Genomic DNA, 12,132 nt, shown 5'->3' on the forward strand with positions numbered 1-12,132 from the left:
TAATATTAACTGTTGAAGTAAAAGTATTTATGTCAACCTTCAGGTTCCCATAAATTTAACAAAACAGAATACCCTGACACTAGAACACACTAGAGAACTGAAATTTACTATATGTTTTACTTTATTTGCATTCTACCTACTGAAATAAAATGAATTCCTACTAGCATGCAATGCTTTGAAGAAAAAAAAAAAGCAAACAAGTCTAAGAGTCTAAAGCCAGAAAATGGTATTACCAGCATTATTTAACTCTATCTTGGAAGTCTTAGATAATTAAATGAGGAAAAAAAATGAGTACAAAAATTGGGGAAAAAGAGGTAAACTGTAACTATTTGCAGATTATATGACTCTTTTATCTATAAAACCCAGGAGAATCAACTAAAGAAAAAATTATAAATAAAAAAAATCATCAATGTGATTGGGCATAAAATTTATATATGGATTTCAACAGCCTTCACCCTAAAACCCCACAATATTTGATCATTATGAAATAAGAATATATCACAATAGAAAAAAGATAAAACACTTCAAAACAAATCTTCAAATGTTACTAAGGATCTACAAAAACAAATTCTAGAAATAATGAGTTCAGGAAGAATTCAAGATCAACACTCAAATATCAATCACTTCTCTTTTTTTTCTAGAGACAGCAGGGTCTCACTCTGTTGCCCAGGCTGGAGTGCAATGGTGCAATCATATCTCACTGTAACCTTGGAACTCCTGGGCTCAATGAATCCTCCTGCCCTCCACCTCCCAAGTACCTAGGATTACAGGCGCACACCACCATACCTGGCCTTTTCTTTTTTTTTTTTAATTTCTTGTAGTGATGGAGTCTCGCTATGTTGCTCAGGCTGGTCTTGAACTCCTGAACTCAAGTGATCCTCTCACGTTGGCCTCCCAAAGTGCTGGGATTAAAGGTATAAGCCACTGTGCCCAGCCTTCATTTACTTTTCTATATATTAACAATAAACATGTAGAAACTGAAATTTTAAACAATACCATTTACAACTGCTCCATAGAAAATTAAGTATATGCTTAGCAAAATATGTATAGGCTCTATATGCTAAAAATTCCAAAATGCTGATGAAATAAATCAGAAATCTAAACAAATACTAGAGACTGAGGCAAGAGGATCACTTCAAGACCAGGAGTTTGAGACCAGCCTGGGCAACAAGACCATGTCACTAAAAAAAAATTAAAAGTTAACTGAGTTTAGAGGCACGCACCTGTGTAGTCTAGGTAGTCAAGAGAATGTGGTGAGAGAATTGCATGAGTCCAGGAGTTCGAGGCTGCAGTGAACTATGATGACACCACTGCACTCCAGCCTGGATAACAGCATGAGACCCCACTTCTCAAAAAAAAAAAAAAAAAACAAAAAAACAAAAAAAAACTACACAAATAGCAATATGTTATACTATGTTCTCAGCAATATACTGACTCAGTAAAGATGTCGGTTCTCTCCAAATTGTTCCATAGGTTAATACAATTCCTATCAAGATCCCAGCAAGGATTTTTGTGGATAAAAACTCATTATAAAACTTACATGGAAGGCAAAGCTCCAAAATAGCTAAAACAATCGAAAAAGACCTCACTGAAGGCCAACTACGTAGCTAGTCAAGACTGTGTTGGTATGGGCAAAAGAATACACACATAGAGTAACAGAACAGAATAGAGAACCCAGAAATGACCCACACAAGTATGCCTGTTATTTTATTGTGGTGCTATGACATCTATTGGTCTTCATCCATGGTTCCTGGCTTTAACTCCCATAGCCTTTATTCCAGTCTTTCATTATAATGTTGGAAGTGTTAGGCCTCAGAGGCAGGCCTCTGACTTTCTCCTGCCCTCCTTCCACACTTAACGTTCCCGACTTTTTGAGTGCGGGTCTTAAGACTCTCTCACGTAGGGTCCCATCTATGCCTTTGGGGTAGGAATGTTGATGTCATGAAGCTTCCATAAAAACCCAAGAGGACAGGGTTCAGTGAACTTCAAGACAGCTGAACACGCAGAGGTTCCTGGTGGGTGGAGCATCCAGGGAGGACATGAAAGTTCCACGCCCCTTCCCCCATACGTATCCCTGCACGTCCCTTCATCTGTAACCTTTGCAATATTCTTTATAATAAACTAGTAAGCGTAAATAAGTGTTTCCCTGAGTTCTGTGTGCCAGTCCAGCAAATGTATGAACCCAAAGAGGGGGCCATGGGAACCCCAACTTGAAACTGGTTGGTCAGAAGTTCTGGAGACCCTGACTTATGACTGGTGTGTGTGTTGGGGGAGCAGTCTTAGGTATGGAGCCCTCAACTTGTGGGATCTGACACCAATGACCTGGAGATAGTGTCGAACTGAATTAGAGGACACTGAGGCTGGTGTCTGCTGCTTGGTGTGTGGGGAAAACAACTCCATGCATGTAATCACAAAAGTCTTCTTCTGTGTTGATTATTGCTGTGGTATGACAGTAGAGGAAAAACATAGTTTGAGGAGAGTTTTTCCCTAAACACGTTTACAAATATCCAAAGCAATTCAATAATGGAAGGATAACCTTTTCAATAAATGGTGCTGAAATAATTGAACATCCATAGGCAAAAAACTTAAAAAAAAAACAAAAAACTTCAGCTTCCAAATTTAGGTCACACTTCATACAAAAATTAACTCAAAATGGATCATAGACTTAAATGTAAAACACAGGCTGAGCGCGGTGGCTCATGCCTGTAATCCCAGCACTCTGGGAGGCCGAGGCGGGCGGATCACAAGGTCAGGAGATTGAGACCATCCTGGCTAACACGGTGAAACCCCAACTCTAATAAAAATATAAAAAATTAGCCGGACACGATGGCAGGTGCCTGTAGTCCCAGCTACTCGGGAGGCTGAGGCAGGAGAATAGTGTGAACCCGAAAGGCAGAGCTTGCAGTGAGCCAAGATAGCGCCATTGCACTCCAGCCTGGGCGACAGAGTGAGACTCCGTCTCAAAAAAAAAAAGAAAGATCCTGTTAAAATGTTGAAAAGACAAGTTAGACTAGAAGAAAATATTTGCACATCACATAACCAACACAGACAGGACTACTATCTAAACTATATAAAGAAGTCTCCAAACTAAACAGCGCAAAAACTAACAATCCAACCATAAAATGGAAAATAACATGAACAAACCTTTCACCAAAGAGGATAGATATACTGATGGCAAATCATCACATGGAAAGATGTTCAACATAGGTTGGGCGTGGTGGCTCACACGTGTTAATCCAAGCGCTGTGGGAGGATAGCTTGAAGCCAGGAGTTCGAGACCAGCATGAGCAACATAGCAAGACCCTGTCTCTTTAAAAAAAAAAAACCAAAAACAAAAACTAAAAAAATTAGCCAGGTGGGGGACTGTGGCACACACCTACAGTCCTAGTTCCTCAGGAGGCTGACGTGGGAGGATTATTTGAGCCCAGGAGTTTTGAGGCTGCAGGGAGAAACGCAAATTAAAAACACAATACAATGTTACTACAAACCTAATCAGAATGACTAAAATTTAAGAATGGTAACAACAAGGAGAGTGACTTCTGGCATGAATGACAGTGTAAAGGGTTCCTCTGGCTTGTTCCCAAGAGAAACTTGTAAAAACTGTTTTTGAAAACCATCAAAAACCTCTGGAAATGGTCCAAAAGGCAAACAGCAAATGAAGAAACATCTATTCAAGAACACATCTAGAAAATTCGGTAAGAAAGGCAAGAGTCCGTGGTATTTGAACCTCTTTTTTCCTTCCCACTCTCTCCCAGCTCAGAAAAGACGACTCCACTCCATACTGAGGCAGGCAAGAACACAGGGCTCCCTTTGCCCCCAGCACCCAGACAACGGGATTTCTTCCCCAGAGATACAAGACATCGGTACTTCCCATCCTTCCCCAGCTACCTACTGCTGAAGGCTAAGTCCTTCATGAGCACAGTTTAGAAGTGGAGGCACCCTTCTGCCAAACCCCCACTTGTGGAATGAAGGCTCTACCTAGGGCCGGGCACACTGAAAATAATGAAACCCCAATCCTTCTTGACCCTGCTCTTGAGGTGGTGGTTCCACACCAGGAGGACCCCAGGCTACTGCCTACCTCCCACTGAGCACTCACAGCATGTCACTCAAGAGAGAAACTTGTCATTGTTCCCACTCCCACACCTCTAAAGCCCAAGCTCAGACTGTTTGCCTGGGCTGAGAAGCAGACTAAAAAACAAACAAAAAAAAAACAGCACCTAATCTTTTCCCAAAGACCCTGACTTCATTTGCAACATAGCATGAAGTCAAGGCCTAAAGGTGCTCTAAAGAATAGCGGAGGCTGAAAGGCAATTGGGAAGATAATCAAGATACATGCAATTAGACAATCAAGATACAGGCTAAACTGTAGGTTAGTTTGCGGAAGTGAACCAGGGAATAAGGTATCTGGTACAATCAGACCAAAAATTAAACAATGACCTCAGAAACTATTCCTTCAAATGAGTCAGAATTTGGATTATTCTATAGAACATTTTACCCCAAGGCATTGGCTGAAATCAGGCAACTGATTGATTGGAGCAATCAGCCAGCAATTAGTGGAGTTTAAAAACTGGGTGTATTCCAGGAAAGAAAAGAAGAGAGCCCTACCAAAAGTACTATCAATCCATCCTAACTGAGGGCATATCCATAATTACACCTTCCAGAGGAACAGTAGCAGAGGCTGAACACTAAGGAGGGAAACAAACTGCACTAAATGAATCCAGTCAGTCACTAAACAAATACCGAGCAAATAACAATAACAAGCCCTGGAGGAAAAGGAACCAGTGCCCAGAACTGTTATAATGTATTATCTAACATGTTCAGTTTCCAACAAAAAATTAGGAGGCATGTAAACAGAAAAGTATAGTCCATACACTAAGGGAAGGGAAAACAGGCAATAAAAAATGATGAGAAATAAGATGTCAAATTTAACAGAAAAAGACTTTAATCATTATAAATGTGTTCACGGAACTAAAGGAAACCATGATTAAAGAAGTGAAGCAGTGACTCACGCCTGTAATCCCAGCACTTTGGGAGGCCGAGGCAGGCGGATCACGAGGTCAGGAGATTGAGATCATCCTGGCTAAGATGGTGAAACCCCGTCTCTACTAAAAATACAAAAATTAGCCGGGCGTGGTGGTGGAAGCCTGCAGTCCCAGCTACTCAGGAGGCTGAGGCAGGAGAATGGCGTGAACCTGGGAGGTGGAGCTTGCAGTGAGCCAAGATCACGCCACTGCACTCCAGCCTGGGCAACAGAGAGAGACTCCGTCTCTAAAAATAAATAAATAAATAAATAATAAAAGTGAAGGAAAGCATAATGACAATATCACCTCAGATAGAGATCAATGAAGAGACGTAAACCACAAAAAAAAAAACAAATAAAAATTATGAAGCTGAAAATTACAATAATGGAAATTTAAAAATAAAGGGGGGGCTCAACAGTAAACTGGAAAATCTCAGAGCTATGTGGGATACCACTAGGCACAGTTTGGTACTCTAAAAGGAGAGGAGAAAAAGTAGTAGAGGGGAAAAAAAAAACATTCAAAAAATAATGGCTGAAAACTCCACAAATGTATTGAAAACAATAAACCACACATCCAGGAAACTCAATATATTTTAACTACGAGAAAGGCAAGGACATCCAGACAGATGCCTCACAGTAAAAATGTTGAAAGTCAAAGTCAAGGAGAAAATCTTAAAAGCAGCAAGAACCAAATGACTCATTATTTTAAAATGGAACCCAGTAAGATTAGCAGCTGACCTCTAAGCAGAAACAATGGCAGACAGAAAACAACGAGATAACATAATCAAAGTGTTCAAATAAAAGAAAACAAAAACCTGTCAACCAATCTTATATCTAGCAAAACTACATTTCAAAACTGAAGGCGAAACAGACCTTCTCAGATTTTAAAAAACAATAAAATAGATTTTGTTCCTGGAAGATCCCCCTTAAAAGAAATGCAAAAGCCTGAAAGCAAGTGACCTCAAACAGTAATTCAAATCCACATACCACCCACCACCGCCGAACAAAAAAGAGTACCTGTAATTATATAAATGTTTACCTTTTGTCTTAACTGATTTTGAAAAGCCAATTGTATAAAGTGATATATATTATTGCAACCCCTAAGTTTTGGTATGCTGTGCTTTTGTCTCAATATTTTCTAATTTACCTTGTGATTTTTGACCCAATGGTTAAGTGTGTTAATTTCCACATATTTGTGAATTTTCCAGTTCTCGTTCTCTCCACTTTCATTCCATTGTAATTAGAAAAGGCACTTTGTATAATTTCAATCTTTTTAAATTTATTAAGACTAATTTTATGGCATAGTATATGGTCTATCCTGAAGAATGTTCTATGTGCACTTGAGAAAAATAGCTACTGAGTGGAGTGTGGTATACATGTCTATTAGGCCCAATTGGTTTACAGCAGTGTTAAAGTCTTCTATTTCTTTGTTTTGTTTTGTTTTTTTATTTTGGGGGGGGGGGTGGAGTTAGTGGGGAAGACAAGGTCTTACTCTGTTGCCCAGACTGAAGTGCAAGGACATGATCACAGTTCATTGCAACCTCAAACTCCTGGGTTCAAGCAATCTTCCCACCTCAGCCTTCCAAGTAGCTGGGACAACAGGAGTGCAACAACATGCCCAGCTAATTTTTTTAGTAGAGACAAGGTCTCACTATTTATCCAGGCTGGTCTCAAACTCCTGAGCTCCAGCAATCCTCCCATCTCAGTCTCGTAAAATGTTAGGATTATAGGCGTGAGCCACCACGCCTATAATTCTACTCTACTTCTAACTAGACTAGATCTTCTGTCTAGTTGTTCTATCCATTATTGAAAGTGGCATATTAAAGTCTCCAGATATTATTTTAGATCTGTCTGTTGCTCAATGAGGTCAATATTTGCTTCAGGTTATTTGGAGCTCTGATGTTCGGTATATACATGTTTATAATTGTTATACCTTCTTGGTGTATGGACTCTTCTATTTAATGCTCTTCCTTGTCTCTTATAAGAGGTTTTTTTTTGTTTTTTTGTTTTTTGTTTTTGAGGCAGTCTTGCTCTGTCGCCCAGGGTGGAGTGCAATGGCTCAATCTCGGCTCACTGCAACCTCCGTCTCCCTGGTTCAAGCAATTCCCCTTCCTCAGCCTCCCGAGTAGCTGGGATTACGGGCACACACCACCATGCCCGGCTAATCTTTGTATTTTTAGTAAAGATGAAGATTTACCTCAAGTGATCCACACACCTCAGCCTCCCAAAGTGCTGGGATTACAGGCATGAGCCACCACACCCAGCTTCTTAATAATAAGTGTTTATAAGAGTTTTTAACTAAAAATCTATCTTGTCTGATATTAGCAAACTGTCCCAGCTCTCTTTTAGTTACTATTTGCACGTGATAACTCTTTCAGTCCTTTCACTTTCAACCTATACATGTCCTTAGACCTAAAATAGATCATGTTTTTTAGATCATGTCATTTTTTTTTTTAATCCATCAGGAAGATGAGGAAGGAAACTGGGTAAGTGAAAACAAGCATAGGAAGAAGACTTATTTTTATTTTACATTCTTTAGGAACTTCTGAATTTTGGACTGCAGGTATAAGGGATCTTCAAAAAGTTCATGTAACATATGTTTTATGAAAAAACTAGGCATGAATTTCAAAAAACTTTTGCACCAAAATAAGCTGGTACTAACTTGTTATAACACATCTGAACAAGATGTAGTTTGAGGCACTAAGAAGAAGACATTGATTTGAAAAGCACCCTAACAGAGCAACATGAATTCTGCTAAAATTGAAGCAAGAACAAACATGAAATGTATGGTGAAGTTTGAGTAGAAAAATGGTAAAATCACTGGTGCTTTACGAAAACTTTATAGAAACAATGCCCCTAAGAAATCAGCAGTTTATAAATAGGACAATTCATTGTAAGAAGGGACAAGATGATATTGAAGATGAAGCCTGCAGTAGCAGACTATCAACATAAATTTTTTAGGAAAAAATTCATCCTGTTTGTAACCTAAATGTAGAGATCCAATGATTAACAGCACAAACAACAGCCAATACCATAGACATATAAATTCATTCAGCTTATACAAATCTAACAAAAAAATTTAAGTTGAACAAACTTTCTGCTTGATGGGTACTAAAACCATTGTGCTCAGATCGGCCACAGACAAAAGCAGTGCTTTCAATGCAAACTTTAAACAAGTGGCAACAAGAGCATGTGGAATTTCTTTGAAAAATTTTAACAGGAGATTAAACATGACTTTACCAGTGTGATCCTGAAGACAAAGAAAAAAACAAAGCAATGGGTACCAAGAAATGAAAGTGATCCGGTTACAGCAAAAGCAAATCCATCAAGAGCAAAGGTCATGACAGAAGCTTTTTGGAATGCTCAAGGAATCTCGTTGACTTTCACCACAACAAGGTTCCTGCTCATTCCTCTCAAATGGGCAATTTTGCTAGGGTTTCAATGGGAAATCACTGGGCATCCACCAAACAGTGCTGATTGGCTCCTTCTGAACTTCTTTTTGTTTCCTAATCTTAAAAAAAATTTAAAGGGCACCCATTTTTCTTTAGTTAATAATGCAAAAAAAAAAAAAAAGACTGCACATATTGATATGGTTACAGGACCCTCACTTCTTTAGGAGTGGACTAAATGGCTAGCATTATTGCTTACAAAAGTTTCTTGAACTCGATAGAGCTTATATTGAGAATAAAGTTTATATTTTGTATTTTTATCTTTTAATTCCATCTTTCCACAAACTTTTTGAGGTCCCCTCATATCTACCCAAAAATAAATATAAAAGGATTTTTTAATTGGAAGGTTAGCAAATAATGAAAATAGTTCCGAACATTAAAATAGTGCTTTTATTACCAGAAAGTATAAGGCACCATTTAAGAATTTTCAAGTAGGTCAGGTGCGGTGGCTCACACCTGTAATCCCAGCACTTTGGGAAGCCAAGGCAGGTGGATCACTTGAGGTCAGGAGTTCAAGATCAGCCTGGTCAACATGGTGAAACCCCGTCTCTACAAAAAAATACAAAAATTAGCCGGTCGTGGCAGTACGCGCCTATAGTTCCAACTACTAACCAGCCGGGGTGACAGAGCCAAAGACTCTGTCTCAGAAAAAAAAAAAAAAAAAAGCTGGACGTGGTGCCTCACACCTGCAATCCCAGCACTTTGGGAGGCTGAGGCAGGCAGATCACGAGGTCAGGAGATCGAGACCATCCTGGCTAACATGGTGAAACCCTGTCTCTATTAAAAATATAAAAAAATTAGCCGGGCGTGGTGGCGGGCGCCTGTAGTCCCAGCTACTCAGAGAGGCTGAGGCAGGAGAATGGCGTGAACCCGGGAGGCGGAGCTTGCAGTGAGCCGAGATCGCGCCAGTGCACTCCAGCCTGGGCGACAGAGCGAGACTCCATCTCAAAAAAAAAAAAAAAAAAAAAGAAATCAATAATAAGTGATTAATTTTTCAACAGTTCAAGATAATTCATATTAATAACAGTACCTGGAAATTTGAGTTGCATGGGTTTTTTTAAATTTAATATTTTTAGAGATAGGGTCTCACTCTGGAGTGCAGTGGCACAACCACAGCTCACTGTAACCTTGAATTTCTGTGCCCAAGCAATCCTCCCGCCTCAGCCTCCATCCAAAGAAGCTAAGGCTACAGGTGTGTGCCACCACACCCAGCTAATTTTTAATTTTTTGTAGCGCTGGAGTCTCACTCTGTTGCCCAGGCTGGTTTTGAACTACTGGCCTCAAGTGATCCTCCCATCTCAGACTCCCAAAGTGCTTACAGGCATGAGCTAATGTGCCCAGTATTTTAAAGAATTTAAACTATTGCCTCCAAAGCTACTTGATGTAATTTAAGACTCACAGAATTTCTTTTTTTTTTAGACGGAGTCTTGCTCTGTTGCCCAGGCTGGAGTGCAGTGGCACAATATTGGCTCACTGTTTTTTGTTCTTTTTTTTTTTGGTAGAGATGGGGTTTCACCATGCTGGCCAGGCCAGTCTCAAACCCCTGACCTCAAGAGATCCTCCAGCCTTGGCCTCTCAAAGTGCTGGGACTACAGGCATGAGCAACCACATCCGACCCTCAAGACTCATAAAATTTCTTACACAAGGAAAATTTTTAATGTTTCCCCAAGAGCTATAGTTTGCAAATCCCTCTAGGATTGCTATATTCTCCCTTAATAAGAGAGTAGCATAACTAAACCCAGCAACTCCCAACTCTTCACAGACAAAAAAATAAAATCAAAAAGTAAAAATATTTGATCCTGAAGTAAAGAAGTAAATCCTGAATCCTGAAGTAAAGAAGGCTGCTATCACACTTGCCTTGCTTTTGTATTCAGTCAGCCCTCTGTATCCATGGGTTCTGCATCTGTGGATTCAACCAACCACAGATGGAAATTATCCAGATTTTTAAAATTACATCTATTCTGAACATGTAGACTTTTTCCCCTAAACAATACAGTATAATAACTATTTACAGAGCATTTACATTGTATTTGGTACTACAAGTAATCTACACATGATTTACAATATACAGGAAGATGTGCATAGGTTATATGCAAACACTATGCCATTCTCTATCAGGAACTTGAGCATCCACAGATTTTGGTATCCATCGGAGGTCCTGGAACCAATCCCCCATGGATACCAAGGGATGACTGTATTCTACTCAGAACTTAGAATTACTGTGCATCTCTGAATGCTCTCGCTCTTTCAAAATTAGCCATCTAGTGGTTACCTGCCTTAGGGATGAGGAATAAGGCTCAGGGGTAGATTTCTAAACATAGAAAAAAGTAGCAGCTGGGCACAGTGGCTCACGCCTGTAATCCCAGCACTTTGGGAGGCCGAGGTGGGCAGATAGCTTGAGCCCAGGAGTTCAAGACCAGCCTGGGCAACATGGCAAGACCCCATCTCTACAAAAAATGCAAAAATAAGCCAGGCGTGGTGGTGTGCACCTGCAGTCCCAACTACTCAGGACACTGAGGTGGGAGGATCACTTGAGCTTGAGAGTTCAAAGCTACAAGGAGCTGTGATCGCAACCACTGCACTTCAGCCTGGCGGATAGCAAGATGCTACCTTAAAAAAAGAGAGAGAGAGAAAAAAGTGACAAAAAACAGACCCTGGCTCTCACAATTCTCTGACTCCTCATTGGGAGTTCAACAATCATAAGATTTTCTCTCTTTTTTTTTTTTTTTTTTAACTTTTCAGTCAAGTCCAGCCTAGAGGTAATAAAATTCTTTTTGAAAGAGATATAGTTCAAATTTTCAAGAAGACCCTCAACCTATTCCATTCATCTTTAGCTAACATTATTTTATGTAACATATCTACTTTAACAAAGTCTGGTCCATTTTTTAAAATGATTTACCTAGGAAAAATGAACTCTAGCACTAAAGAAAATCACTTAATTGCATGCATAGTCATTCCATCAAACCTGACATTTGTTATTTTGTAATACTCTCCAGGGCTTTTTCATTCGACACAGGTTACGTGTCCCAAAGGCATTCTCTATGGCAAACTATGAATTCCCCATTGGTTTTCTAGTAGTTATAAGCCTGTAAGTTGAACATAATTAAACCACAGCATTGTTTACCTGCCTTCTGTTTTCCTATTTAATGATTGAAGGCTTTTTTCCTTTCCAGATTATATTCTGTAACTTGCTGCTGCAGCAATCATCTATCTGATTTGCTAACACTATAGGTTCACTTGCTGCAGTGGACAGTATTACACAACACTATTGCCAAAGATATTCCTCCCTCTTCCTAAGCCCCCATACTTAATCCATTAGTAAATAATACATGGATCACGAGGTCAGGAGATCGAGACCACGGTGAAACCCCGTCTCTACTAAAAATACAAAAAATTAGCCGGGCGTGGTGGCGGGCGCCTGTAGTCCCAGCTACTCGGAGAGGCTGAGGCAGGAGAATGGCGTGAACCCGGGAGGCGGAGCTTGCAATGAGCCGAGATTGCGCCACTGCACTCTAGCCTGGGCGACAGAGCGAGACTCCGTCTCAAAAAAAAAAAAAAAAAATACATGGATTTTATCTCCCAAAATATCTCTCAAACTATTTCCCTTAGTCTTTTTCTCTCCCCTGCCACTATCTTAGCTAAACCACCAATATCTCTGACCTA

General features: G+C 39.9%; 1 protein-coding gene across 20 annotated transcripts in view; it reads right to left on the reverse strand.

The window, feature by feature from the left end:
- Window positions 1–12,132, reverse strand: part of ADIPOR2 (adiponectin receptor 2) — a 98,386-nt gene that overhangs the window by 37,734 nt on the left and 48,520 nt on the right. For 6 of the 20 annotated variants that reach the window (XM_063639930.1, XM_063639927.1, XM_063639929.1 and 3 more), the window contains one exon: window positions 3,145–3,309. The exons of 13 other annotated variants lie outside the window; for them this stretch is intronic. The gene's annotated coding sequence lies outside the window, so the exon portion shown is untranslated. Of the gene's footprint in view, window positions 1–1,223; window positions 1,346–3,144; window positions 3,310–12,132 lie in introns of all 20 variants that reach the window. One more of the 20 variants, XM_063639933.1, reaches the window with a different exon arrangement.

Source organism: Symphalangus syndactylus, chromosome 5, assembly GCF_028878055.3.
Source record: "Symphalangus syndactylus isolate Jambi chromosome 5, NHGRI_mSymSyn1-v2.1_pri, whole genome shotgun sequence".
NCBI lineage: Eukaryota > Metazoa > Chordata > Mammalia > Primates > Hylobatidae > Symphalangus > Symphalangus syndactylus.